We start from the raw sequence: 16,589 nt of genomic DNA, 5'->3' as shown, positions 1-16,589 counted from the left end.
CAGTGTATTTTAAAAGAAATTCACTTAGTTCCTTTTTTAGTTTTAAAGTCATATTTTATTCATTTTATTTGCCTCTTTTTCTAAAGTTTTGATTTCCACAGTACCATTGGGCTTTGCTTCTTATATGTATATTTATAGAAATACACATTAAAAAGTAACTTGTGTCCTACATCCCCCTGCTGACTCAGGAAAAAAACGGAAAACTTATTTCCTTGTCAGGAATTATTATCCCTTTTTTTGCCACTTGGACCTAAAACCAGTTTGCCAGTGAAGCAGAATTAATATGCTTGTAGAAAATCAAATTCTGTCTCTAGTTGGGAATAATCCTGTCAATTTTTTGAAGAACCAGCTTTTGATTTTGTATATGCAGGTTTGGGTTTGCAGGAGGAAATCCCGAAAGAACACTGCACATATTCTTTATGAGAAAGATTAAATAAATTCATCTCTAGTGTCAAGCTACTTTAGATCTGTCTTAATTTAAGATTCTACCATGGTACCTCATAATCTTTGTCTACAGACTAACTTAATTCACAAAAGATCAGAAACTGAGAAGTTTGGGGATTTCTTAGGAACTCAGATTTACAATTATAATTACCCCCTAAATAAAATGTTTGCTTATACAAATTAATAAACTTTCTTTACTGTAGTCTAGATACTTATATGCTCATTCTTCCTGAATGATATTTATGAGTATGCAAACATAGCTGTATTTATCAATAGATGAAAACTTACTGAAAAAAGCAGAATTATTGTTCAGATATACACTTAGAGATACATGCTCAAAGGATATCTCAGTATACTGAAATTTCCAAAGGCAAAATTAGCAGAACCTGGTAATTGTAAACACAGAAGACAGTTCTTGCCCATGTTATTTTTCTCTGCCTTTTCTCTGCCTAGCTTTTCCCAGAGGGGTTCACTCCCTTACTATAAGTCTTTTGCCCAAATTCACCTTCTCACTGTATCTGCCCTGGCCACCTTATTCAAATTGTGGTCTGTCCCTCACTTCCCACCTTATTTTCCCCTCACACTGCTTTACTTTCTCTTCTTTCCATCGTATGTATAATCTTATAACATATCTTATTATTTATTTTCTTATTTATTGTCTGTCTCCAGATGTGTAACCTCCATGAATGCAGGCTTTTTTGTCTTGTTTTGTTCATTGATGTATTCCCAGAGCCTAGAACTGTGCTTGGCACAGGGTAGGTGCTTGATTAGTACTTCTTGAATGAATAATCAGGAGTTCCAACTGGACTCGGAAAAGAATATGGAAAATTTCTTTTTCTGTGAGGTTATTTGTGCTGTCAAAATGTACAACTTTTCTTCCTTGGAGAAGCTATTAAGACCAGACATAAGATAAGTTTTCAGTGAACATATGCCATATAAATTTCAGTGAATATATGACATAAATTGTTAGATTCAGTCAATTTGCCCCCCTAAAATTCATCAAATTAATGAGAAAAAAGAAGGAGTCATCATCTTGGTGTCATTTAAGTAAAACCTCTGCTTTTTTGCTTTGTCATATGCAGTTACAGATAAGAATTCTTGATCTCAGTGCCCACCCATGTACAGTCAGGCAAGGCTGTTTTGCCCATGGTCATATGCATGCCGCATCTTTAATGAGAATATTATAGACTGATAGACCTCTCAATGGACCTATTCAAAGAGTTTGTAGGTGGGAGAAAGATTTAACTCTAAAAATAGAGATTAGGGCTTCCCTGGTGGCGCAGTGGTTGAGAGTCCGCCTGCCGATGCAGGGGACACGGGTTCGTGCCCCAGTCCGGGAAGATCCCACATGCCACGGAGCGGCTGGGCCCGTGAGCCATGGCCGCTGAGCCTGCGCGTCCGGAGCCTGTGCTCCGCAGTGGGAGAGGCCACAACAGTAAGAGGCCCGTGTACCGCAAAAGAAAAAAATAATAATAATAAAAAAAGGGGATTAGATTTTGGCATCACATGCCGCTCTTGAGATGAAAAATCTTCTTATTGGAGCTACTTTGTACTGAGAACTGCTAGTCCAGTCTCTGCCCCTTGACTGTTCTGATGAGTGGAGTTCTAGCCCAGCTGCTCACTTCCCTGTCCCAGGCAGCCAGTAGGAGCCAACTGAGGAGGATACTGATGAGAAAAGGAGCCTCTCAAAGCCCTTTCATAATTTCAGTCCTTTTCGACCTACGGTAGACTCCCTTGGGTGCTCCCCCCTTTTTTTTTTTACATCTTTATTGGAGTATAATTGCTTTACAAGGTGCTCCCTTTTTGTATAAAGCTCTAAGGGAAGTTATGGGTGAAAGGCAGGACTAGAAGTTGAAAACCAGTTACCTAGGATCACCAGCTGTTGCTGATCCAAAGCAGAAGATGCACCAAAGGTCAAATAGCTGATAGATATTTGCTCATGATCAGTCAGGTTCACCCAATGCCAGGTGTGTAGAATTGAGGGAAGAGTCTTGGCCAGTAACTGGTTTGGAATAATCAGATTGTGCCATATCTGTATCCTGCGGTTATCCTTTGAATGTCTGCTGACATCCAAGAAATGATGCCAGTTTTACCAATCTGGGTTAGATCAGACCTTTACCTTATGGCCAGGTTTGCTTTCACCTCTCACCACCAAGGCAGAAGCAACCTCACAATACAGCATTGTTATATCCACCCGTGAGGCTGCATGGCCAACTGATCTCAGCTCAGACTTGCTGCAATCAACATTTTTTATTGTGAAAATACTGTAAGTTGTGCAAAGAATGAGCATTGTACAATATTAATATCCTAACATTCCATGGGCCTTTTAACTGCAGTGTAAATCAGCCAAATGGTCAAATTCAACTCTTTTCTTTACTGGTAGCCTAGTAATTAAATGACTATAAAAGGATCTGCTTTTTCTTCCTACTATAAATAGGTCAGAAAAAAAAAAGCATATCTTCCATAACATTTAACATTTTTTCTTTTAGAAATACCTAATTTACCACGCCACCCCCCGCCCAGTTGCAGGCATCTGAAATAAAGCAAACTTTCCTTTTCACCAAAAAAAGAAAAAAAAAAAGAAATACCTAATTTAGAAGGCTTATTTATAGCCGTTTTTAATTGTTATTATTTCTAAACATACTTTTAGGTGGACCAGTACTTTTCAGCTCAGTTCAAGAATGATCTGTATGTGCCATCTAAGAAACTTATGTCCTGTGTCCTGTCTAGGACTTTTTATAAGAATAAAGTGTTCAGCTCATTGTTTCACAATGTTACTGCTCTTCATACTCAAGCTGAGATATCTAAATGATGTGTTTTCATAAAAGCTCTTGTATATTACAAACTTGGATAGTGCAGTTTTGCTTATTTATTATTTTCAAAGTACTCACAAAAGGCTAATATCAAATTCACAGATGTTCTGGTGTGTATACCTTTAAAATGACTAAACAGGACTTGAAATGCTTTTGGCCATAGAGACTCAACCAGCCTGATTTTTGGCATTTGAGTCTCTTATAACATCTATTTTTTTCCCCTGACAATAAGCAATTGCATTAGGTACCATGTATTGAGGACTTAACAGTGTGTCAGATGCTGCCAGGTACAGTATTTTGATGATTTACAACAAGCCTGAGAAGGCAGTGTTACTTTCCCAGTTTTTTTGATGAGGACACTGAGGCAGATAAGATGTACAGTATTTTACTCAAGATCACAGAGCCAATATGATGATTTACAGCCAGGATTGAAACCCAGGTCTTTGTGACTCCAGTAGATATGATGGTGACTACTCTGGTATCTTCCAATAAGACATGTGCAGAAGTATATGGAAGAAAATTTGTGTAATTTTATATAATATTCATGCAACCACCACCCAAATGCTTGGTGTGTTGGTTAGCATTTTGTACTTTTAAAATTTTAAACATTTTTAAACATTTTATTATATAAAATTTTCATCTTTCATTATTAAACTAGTAGAAAAAAGTATTCAGTACATAAAAGTAAGTTGGAGAAGAAAAGCATGCATAATCCTGCCACCCAGTAATAACCACTGTAAAATTGGGGTGAGGGATATTTCTTCTTCCAAGATGTAATTATACCACATTCTGCTTTTTTTTTTTTTTAAAGATTATGGATTAGATCTCATTCCCTCTCTTCCTTTTTTTTTAAAGGGAGGTTGCAATTTTTATTTATTTATTTATTATTTATTTATGGCTGTGTTGGGTCTTCGTTTCTGTGCGAGGGCTTTCTCTAGTTGTGGCAGGCAGGGGCCACTCTTCATCGCGGTGCGCGGGCCTTTCACTATCGCGGCCTCTCTTCTTGCGGAGCACAGGCTCCAGACGTGCAGGCTCCGTAGTTGTGGCTCACGGGCCTAGTTGCTCCGCGGCATGTGGGATCTTCCCAGACCAGGGCTCGAACCCGTGTCCCCTGCATTAGCAGGCAGATTCTCAACCATTGCGCCACCAGGGAAGCCCCCACATTCTGCTTTTATTTTCCATAGTTATTAAAATCATATACACTTTATGTAACTCTAAATTTATGTAACTGTTTTTGTGTAATAGTATTTTGAGTGGACATACCATAGCATATCCCTGACTCTTAGAGATCTAGTTACTTTTTCACTGTTGCACTGTAGAGATTATCTTTCCTTTACCGTATTAAAGATTGTTTGCCTCAAACAGACTCCTTGAAGTAGAATTGCAGGATTAAAAGCTATGGATCTTTTAGAATTCTTGATAAATTGTTTTTTCAAGAGCTATGTTACTTTACCTTCTGGCCAGCAAAACAGATGAGTTTCTGTATCCTCACCTGAATCAGGCATTATCACTTCCCTCATTGCCAATTGATAGCATTAAATAGTATCTTAGAGCTTTCTTGGTTTATGTAATAATCCTGATCAAAATTAATGATTTATTTATCATCAAAATAGTATGATGCTGTTGTTGGCATTATGTTGCTTTCAGATTAAGCCTGGCCCTTCAGAGTTGGTCTGGAAATGTATCGATAAATAACAAGATTCTATTGATTGCAGGTGAGAGTACAGTCATCAGGTGGAAAGTGATGCTATCACAGTGCCAGTCTCACTTTGTATCTGTCTGTTCTGTCTTTGCTTATTTTATGCAGACGATTACATAGAGAAAGCAATATGTGGGTCTCTGGGCAGCAAGAACTAAAGAAATTCGATGATGCTTCCCCAGTATTTCTGAGCTGGTACTTGTTACAGTATACTACTCCCGGAGCAGCCTGCCTCAGTAGAAACAGAAACATATTTCCGAAGAGAGGTTTAAAAAAGACAGTAGAATTGAAACTAACTTGTAGGATTCTTTCAGCTCTTGAGGTAAACAAAACTATAATAAAATATAATTTTTACCATTTAGATTTAGAATCAAGTGAGTTTGAAGCGTAGATTCATAGATGACTTCAGCATTGGTTATCTTCTTTAGTCTCCCAGTAATATATATATATATATTTTTTTTTCCCTTAAAGTATTTCCAAAATGCAACATCTTTAAAATAGCCAATATATTATTCATCCATTCATATGTCAGGAGCCCACTTTAGGCCAGCATTGTAGCATAAGGCCTTGGGTGTACAAAACTGAGTAAGACACAGTTCCTAGCTTTCAGGATTACATACCTGTAAATTTATGTGTGAAATATAGAGTTAAGTGCTATAATAGGTAGGCAAAAGGTGTATAGAAAGCACAGAGGTGATGAAGGAAAGGTTAATCCAGTTGACCTAGAAGCAGTCGGGAAATATCTTCACAAAGATCAACAAAATGACAAGGATGGGTTGGAAGGGCATTCAAAGTGGTGAGAATGGCGTGTGTAAAGAAACACAAGGTGGGCAAGGGGTGTGATGTCTTTTGAAAATCACGGTATGGCTGTAGCATAGGATGTTCCAGGAGCAGTTATAAGACATGATTTCAGAGTAGTCAGAGGTAAGATCATTTGAATCATGTGAAAGCATTTAGACATAGTTTGGGAGACAATGGTTAAATCTGTTAAAATTCTCTAGAGCCTATAACCTACATTAATGACATTCCTGTTTAAATAAACAAGGTAGTTGGAAAATATAAAGTACTTACCTTTGTATGATTTAATGTCTACATTTTCTTAGATGTAGTCTTGTACACGTGTCCTCAATAATTTTTCAATACTAGATTCTACGATCGGAAAGCACAGGAATATGGCAAGTCCTTTTGTACAGCTAGAAGGACCCAGTAAATCAGTCTAAGTAGGAAGACACAAAGGCAGAAAATTGTGTACTATGTCAAAGACTGCAAAGAAATCACATGGAAAATTGTGTAATATGCCAAAGTATGCCCAGCCATTAAGTGACCCAGGGAATATGCCTGTCAGTATACAAAAAAAGTAGGCAAACATCAGATTGGAAAAGGAGTCAGCTTCTAGCATGCAGTGGCTTTTTGAGATGTATTCTCCAGAGACTTTGACCACTTAAGCAAGGGCACTGTTTTTTAGTTTATCTTCTTCAATTTATTTCTCTCTGTTAAAATCAATAGCCTTATGAATATGACTTAAAGGAATACTTTCTTGAAGAATCAATAGATTTCAACAGTAAATGATTATTTATGTTTGTGAATGTCAGAAAGATGATGGGGAGCTGGAAAAGGTGATGATACACTATTGCTGAAGGAACCAACTGGGAAGGTATAACATTCTGGATAAGAACCCAGTGTAGCGATTAAGGGCACAGGGCTGACAGTTGGCTGCCTGGGTTTAAGTCCCAGCACTGTCACTGAAAATCTCTGGGTTCTGCACAGTTATGTAACCTTGTTCTTTAGTTTCTTGGTCTGCAAAATGGGCATGATCAGGGGTTCTCTGAAATGTAAATGAGACATTGTATATAACAAGTCCTTGAAACTAACAACAGTGCCTGGAATGTAATAAGTTCTCAGTTAAACAAGTTATTATTACTTTGACCAAATTGAAAAGCATTCTATTTTAGTGTCCTGGAGCAGTGCACAAATGTGCACTCCAAGCCAGTGTTAACTTTGTGTCTATTGTGCAGCAGTAAATTCATGTACTAGAGATCTACTGTGGATGCTCAGTAAATCTTTTAAATGTTGTTGTGGCATGTAGGCATGTAGGCATCTAGAATTTCTCAGATTGGCTCAAAAATGCTTTAGACTGAAGCATACATCTTGAATAAACACTTGTCAAATCTTTTTTTTTTTTTTTTTTTTACTTTTTTATGGGGAGTGGGGCAGGCGGGACCTTTATGTGTAAACATAGCTAACTAAAGAATATTCTTTCTCCCAAATGTTGTTGCTTAGTAAGATGGTCTTGACAAATAAGAAAAGATGGTAGTGAAAGCAAAGGCTGAGGTTTACAGAGTGATGACTACCTATTAACACAGTGTGTGCATGTCACCGTGAATAATCTCAAGGGCACCGTCCCTCTTAATGCCAAAGGGAATGCCCTTGGGAATATGGGAAGGCACATTAACCTTCCGGCTTTCAAAGAAACCATGAGTCAGATACACACCCTTCTCCTTAAGCATTTTTACTTCCTTCTGCAACTGTCTGATTGAAGAAAAGTATGCTCTGGGCATTGCTATTTTAAGAATCTCTTTTCTCAGAACCCATGCCTGATAAATCCCAGCCGTACCTTAGACACGTCTCAGGATTCACCTGCCATGCAAGTGAAGAAGAAATTATTATTGTCTCACAACCTAGTAGTAAAGACAGACTTTAGAAATGAAACAAATTCCCCTTTCACTTTCTGGAGAAATGGGAGCTGTGCTCTTCATTTCTATGTTTGTTTGATAGACCTTGAGATTTTTCTATTAAACATTTTCCCCAAGAGGAATTTTTATCATTGTTCCTAGCTTCGATCCTATAATTGAAGGGGGGGGGGAAAGAAAAAAAAAAAAAAGAAGCAAAGTGAAAGTCTCTGTGGGAAATGATGAACACAGATATAAAGATAAAAAGCTCCTAAACCAGTGTTGGCCACCCTGGCAGGTTTTATTCTGGTTCCCCATGTAGAAACTGATGACACACACATAGTAGAGAGCAGCTTCCTGTTCAACTCATTCAGCTTGGTACACAATCATCAGAGGATCAGTGTCTCCCAACATGGCAGAAATGCAGGATACCAAAGGCCTGAGTGTGACTAATAAAAATAATCAAATAATTTGTTCTAAGATTTAGAAAACAGTGCAACTGATTCTGTTCATTACAATTGACATCCTTTAGCATATGGTAGCACCTACTTGTATAGTTCTGAGATTTACAAAGTAGAGTTGTTCTTAAGTTTTAAAAGTTTGTGTCACAGAAACCTTTATTGTTATCAAATTGTCATACTTTGATGATTTAAAAGAGACTGTCTAAGAACATGTAAGATCAGTATTAGAGGTGTAAGTCCTGATAGTCTAATGTATTTTTACAATGTTTCCCCATCCAGGGCTAGGAAAGCATTGGCAACCATGGAATTCTTATACTCAAGGGGTGAATGGAAATAACTGGAATTCTACTTCAAAAGGGGGTGGTATTGGCAGTGACTATTCTTCATTCCAGGTTATTCATTTCTGTTGCCTGGAGAGATATTATAAAATGCAATTCTGGATGATCTTCTTGGCAAGGGTAGCATCGCAACAGGTATACAGTTTGTAAGAATTGATCACTCCAGGCTTCCCAGGGCAGCTGGACCATGATTCCATTGTAGACAGACATGAACCTAATTCTAGAATAATGAAGGGAAATATTGCTCGAAATTGGTCATTTTGTCTTATTTTCAATTTTAAGTAGAACTGCTGATTTGAAACCAGGCGTTTATTTACTCTGTGCTTGGAATTGGTTTGAAGCAATTCAGCCTGAGCGTATGTGAAACAAAAGTGATGTCATTCTAAGCAATGAACATGTTTTTCGAAGCTGTATCACATTTCAACACACACTCTTGCGTTTTCCGATTTCTCTTTTCTTCATCTCCTTCTTTATATTTCTCTTGTCCAGGGTTTCTCAACCTTGGCACTGCTGACATTTGGGGTGGATAATTCTTTGTTGTGAAGAGCTGTCCTGTGCAGCATCCAGGCCCTCTACATACTTGATGCCAGTAGCCAGTCCTCCTCCAGTTGTGCAAATGTCTCCAGACATTGCCTTATATGCTCTGAGGGGCAAAATCATCACCCCCTCTGAGAACCACTGGGGTAGATGCAAAGAAAAGAAGTCTGCAGATTGAGCCCTGAGAGCCCTGCAAACTTTAAAGACTGGGGAGATGACATTCTTAGAAATGCACAACCTGCCAAGACTGACTCAGGAAGAAATAGAAAATATGAATAGACCAATCACAAGCACTGAAATTGAAACTGTGATTAAAAATCTTCCATCAAACAAAAGCCCAGGACCAGATGGCTTCACAGGTGAATTCTATCAAACATTTAGAGAAGAGCTAACACCTATCCTTCTCAAACTCTTCCAAAATATAGCAGAGGGAGGAACACTCCCAAACTCATTCTACGAGGCCGACATCACCTTGATACCAAAACCAGGCAAGGATGTCACAAAGAAAGAAAACTACAGGCCAATATCACTGATGAACATAGATGCAAAAATCCTCAACAAAATACTAGCAAACAGAATCCAACAGCACATTAAAAGGATCATACACCATGATCAAGTGGGGTTTATCCCAGGAATGCAAGGATTCTTCAATATACGCAAATCAATCAATGTGATACACCATATTAACAAGTTGAAGGAGAAAAACCATATGATCATCTCAATAGATGCAGAGAAAGCTTTCGACAAAATTCAACACCCATTTATGATAAAAACCCTGCAGAAAGTAGGTATAGAGGGATCTTTCCTCAACATAATAAAGGCCATATATGACAAACCCACAGCCAACATTGTCCTCAATGGTGAAAAACTGAAACCATTTCCACTAAGATCAGGAACAAGACAAGGCTGCCCACTCTCACCACTCTTATTCAACATAGTTTTGGAAGTTTTAGCCACAGCCATCAGAGAAGAAAAGGAAATAAAAGGAATCCAAATTGGAAAAGAAGAAGTAAAGCTGTCACTGTTTGCAGATGACATGATACTATACATAGAGAATCCTAAAGATGCTACCGAAAACTACTAGAGCTAATCAATGAATTTGGTAAAGTAGCAGGATATAAAATTAATGTACAGAAATCTCTGGCATTCCTGTACACTAATGATGAAAAATCTGAAAATGAAATCAAGAAAACACTCCCATTTACCATCGCAACAAAAAGAATAAAATATCTAGGAATAAACCTACCTAAGGAGACAAAAGACCTGTATGCAGAAAACTATAAGACACTGATGAAAGAAATTAAAGATGATACAAATAGATGGAGAGATATACCATGCTCCTGGATTGGAAGAATCAATATTGTGAAAATGACTCTACTACCGAAAGCAATCTACAGATTCAATGCAATCCCTATCAAACTACCAATGGCATTTTTCACAGAACTAGAACAAAAAATTTCAAAATTTGTTTGGAAAAACAAAAGGCCCCGAATAGCTAAAGCAATCTTGAGAACGAAAAACGGAGCTGGAGGAATCAGGCTCCCTGACTTCAGACTATACTACAAAGCTACAGTAATTAAGACAGTCTGGTACTGGCATAAAAACAGAAAGATAGATCAGTGGATCAGGATAGAAAGCCCAGAGATAAACCCACGCACATATGGCCAACTTATCTTTGATAAAGGAGGCAGGAATGTACAGTGGAAAAAGGACAGCCTCTTCAATAAGTGGTGCTGGGAAAACTGGACAGGGACATGTAAAAGTTTGAGATTAGATCATTCCCTAGCACCATACACAAAAATAAGCTCAAAATGGATTAAAGACTTAAATGTAAGGCCAGAAACTATCAAACTCTTAGAGGAAAACATAGGTAGAACACTCTATGACATAAATCACAGCAAGATCCTTTTGGACCCACCTCCTAGAGAAATGGAAATAAAAACAAAGATAAACAAATGGGACCTAATGAAACTTCAAAGCTTTTGCACAGCAAAGGAAACCATAAAGAAGACCAAAAGACAACCCTCAGAATGGGAGAAAATATTTGCAAATGAAGCAACTGACAAAGGATTAATCTCCAAAATTTATAAACAGCTCATGCAGCTCAATAGCAAAAAAACAGACAACCCAATCCAAAAATGGGCAGAAGACTTAAATAGGCATTTCTCCAAAGAAGATATACAGACTGCCAACAAACACATGAAAGAATGCTCAACATCATTAATCATTAGAGAAATGCAAATCAAAACTACAATGAGATATCATCTCACACCAGTCAGAATGGCCATCATCAAGAAATCTAGAAACAATAAATGCTGGAGAGGGTGTGGAGAAAAGGGAACACTCTTGCACTGCTGGTGGGAATGTGAATTGGTACAGCCACTATGGAGAACGGTATGGAGGTTCCTTAAAAAACTACAAATAGAACTACCATATGACCCAGCAATCCCACTACTGGGCATATACCCTGAGAAAACCATAATTCAAAAAGAGACATGTACCAAAATGTTCATTGCAGCTCTATTCACAATAGCCCGGAGATGGAAACAACCTAAGTGTCCATCATCGGATGAATGGATAAAGAAGATGTGGCACATATATACAATGGAATATTACTCAGCCATAAAAAGAAACGAAACTGAGCTATTTGTAATGAGGTGGATAGACCTAGAGTCTGTCATACAGAGTGAAGTTAGTCAGAAAGAGAAAGACAAATACCGTATGCTAACACATATATACGGAATTAAAAAAAAAAAATGTCATGAAGAACCTAGGGGCAAAACGGGAATGAAGACGCAGACCTACTTGAGAATGGACTTGAGGATATGGGGAGGGGGAAGGGTGGGCTGTGACAAGGCGAAAGAGAGGCATGGACGTGTATACACTACCAAACGTAAGGTAGATAGATAGTGGGAAGCAGCCGCAGAGCACAGGGAGATCAGCTCGGTGCTTCGTGACCGCCTGGAGGGGTGGGATGGGGAGGGTGGGAGGGAGGGAGATGCATGAGGGAAGGGATGTGGGAACAGATGTATATGTATGACTGATTCACTTTGTTATAAAGCAGAAACTAATTAAAAAAATAAATAAATAAACTTTAAAAAAAAAAAAAAAAAAGACTGGGGAGATGAAGAGGGAGCCAGCAAAGGAGAATGAAAAAAGAACAGATGGTGGAGTTGGAGAAGAAATAAGAGAATACAGTGTCCCAGAAACCAAGTGAAGAAACGTCACAGAAAAGAGGGGGTTACTGTCTGTGTCAAATGCTGCTGTTCATTAGACCACTTGAGATGAAGCCTCCTTCTTTAAGGATTTAACATAAGAGTGATAAAGTATAGAACAAATGGATTGCTGCAAATAGGAAAATGTACTTGATGGAGCCTGTAGCATATATTTTAAGATTGAAATACAGAGGATGGTCACAAGCCAAATAATTTTTGTTGTTGAAAATAGTATAAAATGGCACTTTAGAACCTGTGACAGTCGGGATAAATTGAATACATGCTAATAATTTCTAACATATCATATATTTCAGTGGAAATCCTAAGCTTTGGTGCCTAGTCCATTGTAAGGTAGTATATGATAAGTCATATGTTATAATACGAGTTCAAGTGCTGATATTTGTGAATTTATATATTTATGAGTGGCTTCCGGACAACCCATAACAGTGTGACTCTCAGCCCCTTGAATTCTTAAATGCTTTCTTGAGTTGGAGAGAAGAGACTGCTTTCGGATCTAGCAAACCAAAATTAAAGGATGAAGGTTTGCCATCTGTAGGGGATTCCTATGTCAAAATAGAAAAAGGGCTTTAGACCTTCCTGTTATTCAGGGTAATCCATGTGGTGGGTTGAATAATAGTCTCTCTAAGATGTCCATGTCTTAATCCCTGGAATTTGTATTTTACCCTACAGAGCAAAAGAGACTTTGCAGATATGAGTAGGGTAAGGACTTTGAGATGAGGAGATTATTCTGGAATATCTGGACAGGCCCAAAAAGGCAAGGAAACAGATTTCCCCCAGAAACTCCAGAAGGAACGCAGCCCTGGGAACACCTTGATTTTAACCCCACAAGACTCATTTCAGACTTCTGACCTTCAGAACTATAAGATAATACATTCATGTTGTTTTAAGCCACGAAATTTGTGGGAATTTGTTTCTGCAACAGTGGAAAAGTAATACAATCCAATTCATAAGGCAAGTTTTCCTCATTACCAGCCTTCTCAAAGTTAGTGCCTATAGGCCTTATTTATGTCACTGAATGAGAGTTCAGATTTTGAAGTAGCAGTGTGAATACCCTAATCAAAATCTTGCCGTATTATTATTTTCAAGAGCAAAATGAAATTGATAGTCTTTGCTTAGATAATTAGGTGATATCTCATGGGTGAAAAAAATGTCTGCCATTTTTACTACCTTGCTAATATGTCATTGCTTCTTCTTGTCCTTGCTAGTTTTTACTCAGGTTTCATTTGTTATGTAAATTTGATTTGGTGACAAAAAAGTGTCCATGAGTTATACCATGAAATAATCTTCATCATTGCTGAGCTGTTTTCTCCCTAATCCAGAAATAGTGTTTGGGACATATTTTCTCATTGCTTCCCCAATACCCTTTCAAAATTTATATCCAGGAGAAAGTTAGTGCAATGGTATATTTAACCACCCAATAGTTAACATGAAAACACGTAATTTTTTCCTTGATAATATTTTCCAGCTTCTTTAAAGTTGTCTGAAGCAATGAATGTCAACTAAAACTCTTTATAAATAGAAGGAGGTAGTTAACAGCACAGAAATGTATCATCTTTCAGTTCAAACAGTTTGCCCTTGAGTATAGAGAAAGTGCTCTCAGATTTAGGTATGTTTATGCTTATTTATATAGTTATCTGTGCAGCTGTCATTTTGATTTAAATCTGGGAACATTTTATGTCTGAATTGGATTTAATCTTGTAAACCTGAAATCCTGTTTCCATTCCATTGTGAATAATCATATGCTTTTTATAGTGTTTTTTCACTTCTGGTTTTAGTCTCCAGCTCTCAGATAAATCTATTATCTACAGAACATTCAGGCTTCTGCAGGATAAAGACAAACAGAAAACAGATGTTTATATTTGACTTGGTTTTATTTTTATACTTTTAACATTTTATATTAATTTTATATTTCTATGGTCAGCAGGCCATTCGAGTGGATGATAAGTTTTTTTTTTTTAAGTTTGCAGCCTTGACACAAGCCCATAATTATACATTGTACAACTTCTGGCCCAAGAAAATTTCATATTCAGGGAAAAAAATCACTAATACCTCATTTATGTTACATAGTAGATTTTAAGGCTGTAAGAGATAAAATTTAATCTGGTGACAGGGGTGTCACTCAACTGCTCTTATTTCATAGGAGCCATTTCAGAATTATAGTGCTTTCTGTATTATCTTTATTATTGTATTTTAAAATAATCAACAAGTGATCATTTCTTCATTGGAAATTCAGATGAAAGCTTCCTGTTTCTTAGAACAAAGGGTGTTTCTTTAAGGACATTAGCACAATGAAACTGAATTGCTGATGAAACTACTTTCTGGATTCTCTTTCTGCATGTTGCCTCTCCTGTTGAGAACATACTGGTTTGTTTGTTTGTCTTTTTTATGGCCGCTAGAGTTAATGTTTTACCATGACTAGTATCAGTAGCTGATGTATTATATAAGACAGTTACGTGAAAATTGTAGCTTGAAGTGACAATCATTCCCAAAGAATCAGGATGAGAATATTGAGAGCAATACTCTCAAACAAAACAGAAGCTAGAAATTATTTTGTCAGTGCAGGGCTCATTATAAGTTTGCTTTACGGTGGGAGGAGATTTATCTAATTAAGACCACTGATACATTTTTGGCTAAATTTTTATTCAGAGATTGTGGCAAGCTTTACTCTTTAAGGAGATTAGAAACCTCTGTCAAAGAATTCTTTCTTTCTTTGATTTACTATCCTCAGAAATCTTTGATTCTAACTTTGGCATTGATTCTTCCTGATCTGTTAGGTTAAACCATGTCTTCCAAAACAAAAATATTCTTATACCTCTCTAGGATGCAATACTTCAGGATTAAAGCTGACCTTTACTCTACATGATGATTCAGGACACAGCTTGAGTGACATAATGCCATGATTAGCCTAGCCATTTTCTAAACTTTTCTCGGAACAGGAGAATATTCATTCTTAAGTAAAAATTTAAAGAAGGTCCCATCTGATAATTCCTGGGAAGAGCAGCAATTCATTAAAGAAGATCCTTCAGTTCATACATGTGCTTCAGTAACTCCTGCGGCTACAGATGCTGATAGTGTAAGTTGTGAGGAATATGCCAGAATGTTTTGACTTAGAGTAGTAGAGTCAAACTTCAGCCACATCTGCCCACTGGAATAGAAGTAATTAATGCCAAATTTCTCTGCGAGCATACCTTTTTTTAATTCTGCCCTCTCCCATCTCCAAGGCTTTCAGTGCTCTCCACGGCAAACCAGCATTCTCCATCTCTCTTTGTGGAATCACTATCTGTCATTCTTCCCCCTTCTTCTTGCATCCAAGTCACATAATGTTATATGCATGAGTGAATCTATTTTTTTTAAAGCAGGAGGAAAGAAAAGAAAATTAAGCCATGAATTTCAGTATGTACTTTAATTATTAGTGGTAACAAATTACTGGCCACCTACCTTACAACCTATTGTAACCTTGAGCTAAGATGCAGTCCTAACTCTGCTGCAGTTTTCAGAACTCCACACCCTGTGACTTTCTGCTACACTTCCAACCTGGCTTTCCCCACTCCAAAGCATCTGCCTGATCTGATACACTCCTGGCTTAGCTCAGGCCTAACACCACTGCTTCTTCCCAGCCAAGAGCACTTGCTGCTGTCCAGCCATCCAAATCCTAAAGGGTCCACATCAAAGCACCAACACATATTTTTTTCCTGTCTTTCTAACCAGATTAGTAGAGGCAGAATTTTCTCCTTCATAGGGATGTTTTTTTTTTTTCCCCATTCAATGGCATACTAACCACACTGCAAATGAAAAAGATCATTAAATTTTGAATAGATGGATGGATGGATGTCAGCATTTTTCATCAACAACTGAAAGTATCTAGGGAAACAAAGGTAATTAATTGGTGTCTGGCCAATTTAAGAGATGGCATTTTTTATGGAACTGTGTGTATATGTATGTGTTTTTTTACACATTTTGAAAGTATTTTCTCCCCAAAGATCTTACTTCCAATTGTAAAAACAAAGTCAGCAAGAAAACAGAATTTATCAAGATTTTTTTTAAGTGGCAATGGGAAAAAAGATATGTTGACAGGAAACATACAAGCAACATTCTACAACTGGTCTGTCCTAAGAGGAGTGTGCTTTCCTAGAAAGGATATGTAGCCATGTCATTAAATCCATTGTATTAATGTAACTCTACTTTGATTGTGGCCTACTTTGGCAATAGAAAGACTGAGTTACAAAAGAATGGTTTTCTCACCTTAAAGAGAACCTGTGATCTTTAAATTAGAATCTAGGGGAAAGCAGGATGAGAAGTAGAGGTGTTTGCAACTCAAAAAAGCTCAGAAATCACACATCATTTGCTGGGTCAAACATAACAGATTAGAATAACACCCTTTTCTTTAGTCAT

General features: G+C 37.5%; 1 protein-coding gene across 1 annotated transcript in view; it reads left to right on the top strand.

The window, feature by feature from the left end:
* Positions 1–16,589, top strand: part of ELOVL6 (ELOVL fatty acid elongase 6) — a 144,208-nt gene that overhangs the window by 61,481 nt on the left and 66,138 nt on the right. The gene's annotated exons all lie outside the window — the stretch shown is intronic.

The sequence above is a fragment of the Mesoplodon bidens genome, assembly GCF_964165515.1.
Source record: "Mesoplodon bidens genome assembly, chromosome: 1".
Classification (NCBI taxonomy): Eukaryota; Metazoa; Chordata; class Mammalia; order Artiodactyla; family Ziphiidae; genus Mesoplodon; species Mesoplodon bidens.
The sequence above is the reverse complement of the archived record's forward strand: the minus strand, read 5'-3'. Positions and strand labels throughout refer to the sequence as shown.